This window comes from Crocodylus porosus, unplaced genomic scaffold (genome assembly GCF_001723895.1).
Source record: "Crocodylus porosus isolate Cpor-Errol unplaced genomic scaffold, CroPor_comp1, whole genome shotgun sequence".
Taxonomy (NCBI): domain Eukaryota; kingdom Metazoa; phylum Chordata; order Crocodylia; family Crocodylidae; genus Crocodylus; species Crocodylus porosus.
The window spans coordinates 27,961,309-27,968,003 of NW_017728911.1; the positions used below are offsets into that span (position 1 = coordinate 27,961,309).

General features: G+C 45.4%; 1 long non-coding RNA gene across 1 annotated transcript; it reads right to left on the minus strand.

Moving 5' to 3' along the window:
• Positions 1-265: 265 nt before the first annotated feature.
• On the minus strand, positions 266-6,239 carry LOC109309111. Its single transcript, XR_002100789.1, has 2 exons — positions 6,093-6,239; positions 266-5,286 (listed from the first exon to the last, which is right to left on the minus strand). It is a non-coding gene; the product is annotated as an uncharacterized LOC109309111 (long non-coding RNA).
• Between the last annotated feature and the right edge of the window lie 456 nt (positions 6,240-6,695).

A 6,695-nucleotide genomic window follows, 5' to 3' on the forward strand; every position in this document is an offset into this window, starting at 1 on the left:
GAACATGACAGGGTATTTTCAATGCTATTTTTGTACATTGTGTCACAGCGTATATTTAAAATAGCATTTAAATCTGCCAAATGGTGCAGTGTTTTAAACGGCTGTCAGACCGAATTTCTCCTCCCACATACAGAATATTTCAAATACAGCTTAGAGACAGCTCAGGGAGGGTGGGGAGCCTGGTAACATCTACAGGTACCCAAAGGGCATTAAGAGAGAATACGGAGTGAAATTACTTGTCTAGAAAGAAGCACCAAACTCTGGGTGAAATTAAGAAAGGGGGAAATATAATCTAAATATCAATACAAAAAACCGTTTTGACAGGGAAACATACAAGGCAGTAAAATCCTCTCCCAAAGGGAAAAGATAGAAGGCCCCTTGTTCAGGACATTTAAACTTAGGATAGACAAAAGTGTGTGACAGATACAATAGGAAAGCACCTGTAGAAACTCCTGGGAGATGTGACTTGATAGAAACTAATTGGCCTTGCCCTGTCTTATTTGTGACATTTACTGGGGAAGGGAATGGAGAGGAAATATGGGTGAGTTGAAAGAACCGCTGGTTGCAATGGGGCCGGGGCCTATACTGTGTCTTGTTAGAACAAGACTGCCCCAATTCCTCGGGTCACCAGTATATAGTCTGAACATGGCTTTGTTTCTTCACTGGTGGCTTTTCTAGAACATGGTATCAGTGTCATTCCTCCCGATCTATTTTTTTGTAAGATACTATGCTGTTTTATAATCAAAGCAAGGTGATGATTTGGACTTGAAAGCTGCCCCTGTGGTAGGCTTCTTGGCTTTGTCCATTCCAGCGAAGAAGGTGCAGTCCTTTCTCACAAACCCTCTTGAGCTGTTGGGCCTGCGTGGAATTGATTGATACTGAGGCATTGGTGAATGGGACTGGACAATCTGAGGGGGCCTCTTAAGGGAAAATGCTTGTGAGGTACAGGTCCTTTTCTTTCGTTCCTTCCTGAAATAATCATGCTCCTCGACAAACCCAAACTTGGTGAGTTTTGCTGCCAACCTCCAGTCAAACAGGGCTGACTATAAGCCTACTGTGTGTCAGAGGGAAAGATCCCACTTCTTAGTCAATTAAGGTACCACAGGGATAGACTTGACTTTCAAAACATTATTGATCTCCTAAAGTGAATCTAATTCTCCTGGGTAAACACAGATAGACACCCAGCCATTCACACTTAGCTGCCATGAGAGCACTGAATTGGTGCAAAAAGGTTTGAACTGGTGAGGGGCTTCCCCCGTGCAGGTAACTTTGTTTCATTGCTTTCCTGAGAATCCCTCTGGGGGGACCGAGCTGCTTTGCTTCCTGACCTGCCCGTGCATCTGCTCAGCTCTGAGCCTGCCCCGCCGCGTCCTAAAGGATTTGTTCCAATTCTGGTGAGAATTTGTAAGAGGGAGGGGCCAGAAGGTGGCAGAGGGCCTGCCGATCTGTGAGGGGGAAGGAGTCCTTCCTTCCTTCACTGGCCTTGTGGTGGATCTAAGCCAAGAAGGACAAGGCTTTCTTTCTTGGACTGCTGGCATGGAGTGAGTCCTGCTGGCCTGCTATACACCCCTGTTCATTACAGCCCTAGCAATGAGACAGTGAATTGCCTCTTTGGAAGGTAACCATTTGCCAAGCCTCTGTGGACGCCTTCATGGGGGGTGGGGAAGGCTGCATTTCCTTCTCGCCACAAACAAAAGTCCCAAAAGACAATGGTTATCAAGCAGTGACAGCCCTGTGCAGGAAGCAGAAATGGACTCCCTGTAGCCTGCTTGCATCTCAGTCCCGGCTGCTGTGCAGGAAGGGGGAGGGAAGGGGAATGCGTATTTTTAAAAACTCTCTATTATCCTAAGCCTGAGTCTCTCCTAGCAACGAAACTGTAGGCCCATTCAGTTCCTTGGTCCTAGCATTTCTCTCTTCCCTTCCCCTTCCTGTTGGGGTGATGATGTCAGCCAAAGAGGTCCTGAAGCTAGGAGCTTTCTAAGGAAATTCCATAGTTCCCAAGCCCTAGAAATGGGAACTTGGACTTTGCCTGCAGTATAATGTGTATAGGGGTGTAGGTTGTAGCCATGCTGGTCTAAGGAAATAGGCAGAGTTGGACTATATTTCAGTTGGTCTAATAAAGGATACCAGGTTTACCCAAAGAACCTTGTCTGTATAATGTGTATGGTACTTAGCCACAGGCAGTAGCTTAACAGATACGTACAGCTGTCTTATCCCAGTATATTTTCACTGCTGTGGCATCCTGGGCTTGCTTCCCCTCTATGGAGGGGTTAAAAACTCTGCTTTGGGTTTGTTTGTGGTTTTTGAGCAGGGTTGGCTTCTTGGCATTTGCTTAATTTTTTTTTTTACCCAACCTGTATCTCATCACTTGTCAATTCTCTCCCTGCTCAGTGCATTGGAGTCCATCTGGAGGGTCTCCCCAAACTGCTTGATTTTTATAAACAAATGCAGCTTTGTGTTCTTAGCAAATGGTAGCAACCTGCTCTCCACAAATGATGAGTAAATGTGTTAAATAGCATCAGTGCCACTATAGATCCTTAGCACCGCCCAATGTCTACCTCTCTCCACTCTGAGGACTGTGGCTACTTCTCTAGTGTTCTTTTTTCCCCTTTTTTTGTAACCTTGATTGACTGCAAGACTTTGCCCCTTACCCCATTATTTAATCTCCCTGGCAACCTTACAAGAGGCTGTCCAAAACTGCTTTGTAAGAATCCTGATAAAAGATGTTCTCTTAATCACCTTTCTCTGCTATTTCACTAGCATCTAGGGGACTTGTCCAGACCATAGCGACAATGTTGCCTTTACAGGTTTTGTATTGGTAGGACCTAATCAGGTTAGACTTACCCAACTGTTGAAGTTTTAAGTCTTAAACTCTCAGGGCTAGATCCTTGGCCAGCTTAATTCAGCGTAACTCCCTCAAAGAGCTACATTGGCTCAAACAGAGGAGAACATGGTCTTCAATCAACTTGTCTTTCATATCATCTGGCTGTTCTGAGTCCTCCTCTTTAAGCTGTTCCACCTCCACTTATGCCTGAGTCCTCTGTAATGTTGTGCAGTCTACTTAACAAAGCTTCCCCTGGTTTGGCACAACTGGACTACCAAGGTTATCCAAACTGGAAGCTACCTTGGAACCAGATTTCCTGTTGCTTTCCAAGCCCTACAACATTGTGTTTTGCATCACTTGGTATTTATATGGTCTTTTCTGGGTGCTCTTGAATGCCACTGAGTATCACACTTTATGAAAGTGGTCCAGTCATGAGCATCCTTGACTTTTTGGCACTCAAAAGTTAAATGCCAATAAGTGATCATTGAGATGTCCTTCTAACCCCATTAGATCAAATCGGGCTTAAGCCTGGCTTGAACCTGCTCTCTTCTGCCATCTTCTCCCATCAGATGCCTTATTCTTTCAGCTGCACAGCTCCTTTCTGTCATTTATCAGTGACAAAGAAGTACGTTTCACTTTCAGCACTGATTTTCAACCCCAGACATCTGCCTGAACATATTCTACTCTTGTGCCTGCGCTTGTGTGCATTTATCAAGGCCTGCAAAGTATGGGGGCATGTATGCATATAATTCCATGCATCATGGAGCCTGGGTAGGGACACTACAAGCACATAGGTGTCTTCTCTCTCTTACCTGGTCTCAAATGAAGGCAGACATCAATGAGACACTCAGGAAAGACTTTGCATAACCAGAGGAACTGCAGTAGCAGATCCGCTCTCCACTGCAGTATTTTGTGTCTGATGGAGGCCAGTACCAGATACATCAAAGGACAGAGTGATAAAGCCTGTAAGAAGCAGTGTGAAATCCTTTTCATAATCCCTAATGGTTAGAGATGAGCTGAAACCTTGCAAGCATGAGCTTTTCTAGCCTTTCTAAAACTTTTCATTGCAACTACTGTTCTTGTCATCTATGTAAATGCCCATCTCTGGATCTTGCTATGTTCTTCAAGAAACCTGATCAAATTCCTTCAGTTCTACCCCTACAACATTCTCCTATCTAGCGAATTTAAATAACCTCCTTACGCCTCTTCCAAATAGCCTGTGAGCATTCCCAGAGCTCCTCTCCCTTCTCTGCATGCTTGTCTTCAGAAGGTACACATGCATATACAAGTGTTTCTATGCTATTCAGTAGCTGATGATTCACTCTGGTGTTCTTGCTGCTTCTACTATTGCATTCCTATAGTATCCCTGCTATGAAGCAGTCAGTTCAGTACATAGACTTCTAGATATGGCCTAGAACATTTTTTTAATTGGCTAAAGTACTGTACTGGTCAGATCTCCTTCCCACATTTCACACAATCAGACTTAAATTGCTTGTTCTGCTGTTTCTAGGTGTTGGGGGTAAATCCTGTAGGTCTCTACAAAAGACTACACACCTCTCCTCCTGTTCACTGACCACAAACACTACAGATATTTTCCATGATGTTTTCGGTTTGGAGCCTTATTTCCTATATCTCTTCATTTGCTTGCTGGTCCCCTGCTCTGCCTAAATCAAACACAATCACATCCCTCATCCCAAGTAAATTTCACCATGTAATTGAATTCCAGGTCACTGATACACAATGTGCATAATGATTGTCCTAACTTCCATTACTACCCCCGTGCTCCAGCCACTTCCCTGGCTGCTCTGTCTCCTGTACTTTCTGGAGTAGTAATAATAAAAGCAGATATTTAGGTCACAGTAATACCCAAACCCTGCAATGGGAATTGGAGTCCAATGTGTTGGGTGCCTTGTGTGATAATACATATAGAAAGCCTTGGGAAGAAGACACATGGATACATATGTCTACCAGCTCTTGATGAGCTCAGCTACAGTGTTTGTCCTTTGTTCTGTATTTATAGAATCACAAAGAAGCTGAAGTTTTTGAAATGGTGCTAGCCAAGGGACAAACACTCAGGCAGGTTTCTTTTTTCTTTAGCACCATATGCTTGTCACCCCCTACAGAAGTGGGGTGAGGGGCTCCCCCATTCTTGTAAGACTTTCCTGCCTCTTCTCCTCTGCTGAAGTCATGCTTGAACCTCTGGAGGGCTCGTAGATCTCTGCCTGGGTGTGTTTCATTAAGGGCTCTCCAGCCTGTCAGTGCCTCCCTGGTCTCCAAAGGGGTTTTGAATATATTTACGCTGGGCTCTTTGTTTCTCGGTCTCTTCCTCAGAACTCTGGAGCCTCCCGAGCTCTGGTTTCCTGTTCTAGTGCAATTCCGATTTCCTTCGGTATTTCATCCTCTCCTGGGAAATGTGTGTCTGGTTTTGACACCTCTTCCCTGTCCTCCTTTGTAAACATGGGCTGAGGAAGGAACATATTTCATTTTTAGCAATGTGCCCTTTGTGTCAATAACTCCCCCTCCTCACCTTTTCTTGGCAGCCCTGCTATCTTCGGTGCTGATCGCCTGTTTCTTTTTGTTTGTTGTGCAGTTTTCCTTTGATGAGAAGACACCAAGAGAAAAGAATCACCTGCCCAGGTCTCTTCTGTACCTGGAATTTTCCATCTCTCAGAAGCTGCTTTATATACAGAGACAGAAGTGAGCCATTCATTTGTCTTTCAACCCTTCCCCTTTTCCATCTCTTCCTGTTTATTAGTTTCTTAACCGGCTCCATCTCACCTGCTCTTGCCCCTGTCCCTACCTCTACAGTCCAGCTTTGCCCTGCCTGGTTTCACAGAGGCTCCAGTTTAGAGATAACTTTGTGAGACCAGTGGGCTGCTCTATCCCTGGCATTGTTAGTACTTCGGAGGGCGCTTCCCCTGAGGTTGCATACCCTAGCCGTCACTTGAGCTCAGATCCAGCTTCCAGCCAGATTTAATTCTGTCCATATCTGTGGTTCCAGGATGGACCCAGAGCTCTTGCTTCTGTTGTTTCCTACCCTGGCACATAGGAGATAGTAAACTAGATATGCCTGGATTATGCGACTGCACACCAGACCCCTACACTGCTGCCTAATTTGTCCCCAGCACCCTTGCATGCCTCATTCTTTTTTCCTGCCTGTAGTGAGGGGTGTGCTCCAGGGTTTCTCACTGCAAGGCCCCTATGCTGAGGTAGAAGTGCCAGACATCTCCGAGGGTTGTCACTTTATTTAGTAGGCTGTATGACCCACCAACAGCGTGGCATGATTAAGGCAGATGCCCCTGGGTGTCTTCCTATAAGTAGTGTGTATCTTGGCCTGGTTCTGGGTCCTGGATTCCCTTCTGCATTGCATCTCGAATCTTTCAGGCATGCAGCTCCTTGGAAACTGGAGAGCGCAGTGCTGCAAGGGAAAAAAAGAGAGACTAGGTAAGAGTCATGGTAAGGGAAGGGCCATCTCCTCAGCAGCTATAATTTGCTTCACAGGAGAGTTTACAAATAGTCCTTTCCCAGAACAAAGCCTCCTGGGATGCGAATGCCCTCAGACCATGCTCTCCTTTTGTTACTTCTCATGTACCCTCTTCTAATAAAGGCAAGCAGTGAATAACTTAGTACATTAGAGCTCAATATTCTGGACCAAATCTTAGGGTCTGTCCCAAGACTAGTGTTGGATGGAAGATCACCGTCCCCCTCCTCCATCTTAGTTTGATGCTGGACCCACTTTTCTAAAACACTAGTACCTCTGGCCCCACCTCTTTTTTTCCCCTAGGACAACTCCAGGGTATCTGGGCCCTGATGAACAGATTATTTCTGGTGTGCTTCACTCTGGCATTTCTGCTGCATGTGGAGAATGAAA